Source organism: Cebus imitator, unplaced genomic scaffold (assembly GCF_001604975.1).
Source record: "Cebus imitator isolate Cc_AM_T3 unplaced genomic scaffold, Cebus_imitator-1.0 Scaffold192, whole genome shotgun sequence".
In the NCBI taxonomy this organism is placed as follows: domain Eukaryota; kingdom Metazoa; phylum Chordata; class Mammalia; order Primates; family Cebidae; genus Cebus; species Cebus imitator.
This window is the reverse complement of record NW_016107507.1, coordinates 3,485,589-3,488,301: the sequence shown is the minus strand read 5'-3', so window position 1 is coordinate 3,488,301 and position 2,713 is coordinate 3,485,589.

Genomic DNA, 2,713 nt, shown 5'->3' with positions numbered 1-2,713 from the left:
AGGGGTCTCACCCTCACCTGGCTCAGACATCGACACCGCCATGGGTCCCACTTCTCAAAAACCATTACAAATTGCTATTTTACAGTGAAGAAAACTTAAATTTTATGATGTTCAATTTGATGGATTGGGGCTGGGATGGTAACTTTCCAGATTTCTCAGTGAGCTTGTGGTAGTGGTTCTGCTCTCCTGCACCTCACCAGGGTCTCTGTCTGCAACTTGGTGGGCATTCTCTATAACTCAGTCTCCCTGCTCACAGCTGTTCCTGGCCTGTGGGCTCCATGAAACCAGAAGTCCTGGCAGGCGTAAAAGGAGCAAAGTCTGGATGAAACAGCTTCCTTTACTTTTGTCAAGCAAGAAGATTTTTCTGTTTAAAGTACATTGATATCACCATTAGATTCTTAGCTAGCTAGTGAGCTTTTGAATACCTTTTAAATAAAAGGTAATTGCCTTCCATTGTTCAGCAATTAGGTTATACACTTCAACACATCTTACAAGATGAGTGATTTGGGATTCTGTGCTCTCTTAAAATATAATTTCATAGAGAACTGATCTAAGATGGCCGATTAGGAGCAGCTCAGGAGTGCAGCTCCCAGCGAAAGTGCAGAGGGTGAGTGGACACCACATTTCCAGACGGATTTTTATTGGCCACACACCAGGAGAGTCCCAGGCGGAGAAGTCCCATGGGTCGCCAGCGTGGCTGTTTTGGCCCATGGGGCAGGTCTCTGCACAAAATACACGGGTCCGGGCACCGTTTTAGCTGGTGATTGGAGCTCCTGGGAGACAGAGTCGCCCATTCAACTGATAAAAAGGGAACTGAAACAGGGAGCTAGGCCAGGAGATTCCCCGGTAAAAAAGCACCACGAGTCTCAGCAGCTGTTTCAGCCAGTGCAGCAGGTCTATGCACAAGAAATCACATAAATCCAGGCGCCATTTCAACTGGTGACAAGAGTCATCAACCTGGGAGACAGAGTCTCCCATTCAACTGAAAAAAATAATAATGATTTAATAAACCTGTCCCGATGTGTGCTGGCATGTGCTAGTCAGTCATCATTCCCACACTAACCTGAAAAAGTGAAGAAATCTGTTAGAGGATGGAAAGCCACATGGAGAAACTGAAGCAGAACAGCAGGATGAGGAGCCGGGCCAGCCTGAAGCTGGGATGGGAGGCAAGGCCGGGAAGCCTCCACACTCAACACTGCATCTGGCCTCACAGGGTCTAAGGACAGGAAGAGAGCTCAGGGGCCATGTCAGCCAACAGAAGTGAACAAGTGCATAGATGATGTCCATAAAGGGCTATTTCAGACACAGCACAAAACCCACAGTAACAAGGACTGAGTGTGGCCCAATTGTCAACAGCACTTTGAAACACCACCAGCAGGAAACAAGAGGACATAGGACATGGACCCCGAGGAGCTGCACTCCCTCTTGGAATCCTTAGGTGCTGAGCACCTATCATGTGTCAGGCTGAGGCCTGGGCCTGAGGATGCAAGGAGCCTTGAGGCAGTGTTGGTAAGAGGCACACTTCTGAAGACACAGAGAAAATAGAAAACTTGTGTGAGACACAACAGATCCACCAGGGGCTTGGGCAGCTGCACCACCTCTCCCTTGGGTTTGTTTTAAATGTGGAAGAAAATCAAGCCTGGAGCTTCCTGACCCCAATTTCCCTCTTCTCCATCCTTTTCATCTGAACACTAGGTGATATGATTATGCTTCATGTCCCCACCCAAATCTCATCTTGAATTATAATCTTCATAGTTCCCGCAATCCCCATGTGTCAGGGAGAGACCCGGTGGAGGTAACAGGATCCTGAGGATGGTTTCCCCATGCTGTCCTTGTGATAGTGAGTGAGTTCTCACAAGATCTGATGGTTTTTTAAGGGGCTCTTTCCTCTTTGCTCAGCATTTCTCCTTCATGCCACCTTGTGAAAGAAAGTGCCTTGCTTCTCCTTTGCTTTCCCTGGGATTGTAAGTTTCCTGAGGCCTTCCAAGCCATGCTGAACTGTGAGTCAATTAAACCTCTTTCCTTTATAAATTACACAGGCTCAGGAAAGTTTTTTATAGCAGTATGAAAATGGACTAATACAGTAAATTGGTAGTGAGGAGAGTAAGGTATGGCTATAAAGATACCCAAAAATGTGGAAGCAACTTTAGAACTGAGTAAACAGGCAAAAGCTTGAACTGTTTGGAGGTCTCAGAAGAAGACAGGAAAATGTGGGAAATTTTGGAACTTCCTGGAGACTTGTTGAAAGGCTTTGAACAAAATACTGATAGTGGTATGGACAATGAAGTCCAGGATGAGATGGTCTCAGATGGAGATAAGAAACTTGTTGGGAGCTGGAGTGAAGGGGATTCTTGCTACGCTTTAGCAAAAAGACTGGTGACATTTTGCCCCTGCTCTAGAGATCTGTGGAACTTTGAACTTGAAAGAAATGATTTAGAGTATCAGATGGAAGAAATTTCTAAGCAGCAAAGCGTTCAAGATGTAACTTGGATGCTCTTAAAAGCATTAAGTTTTGTGCATTCACAAATAGATGATTTGGAATTGGGACTTATGTTTAAAAGGAATGCAGGCATAAAGGTTTAGAAAATTTGCAACCTGATGATGGGACAGAAAAGAAAATTTCATTTGCTGAGGAGAAATTCAAGGTGGCTGCAGAAATTTTGCATAAATAACGAGGAGCAAAATGTTAATCGCCAAGACAATGGGGAAAATG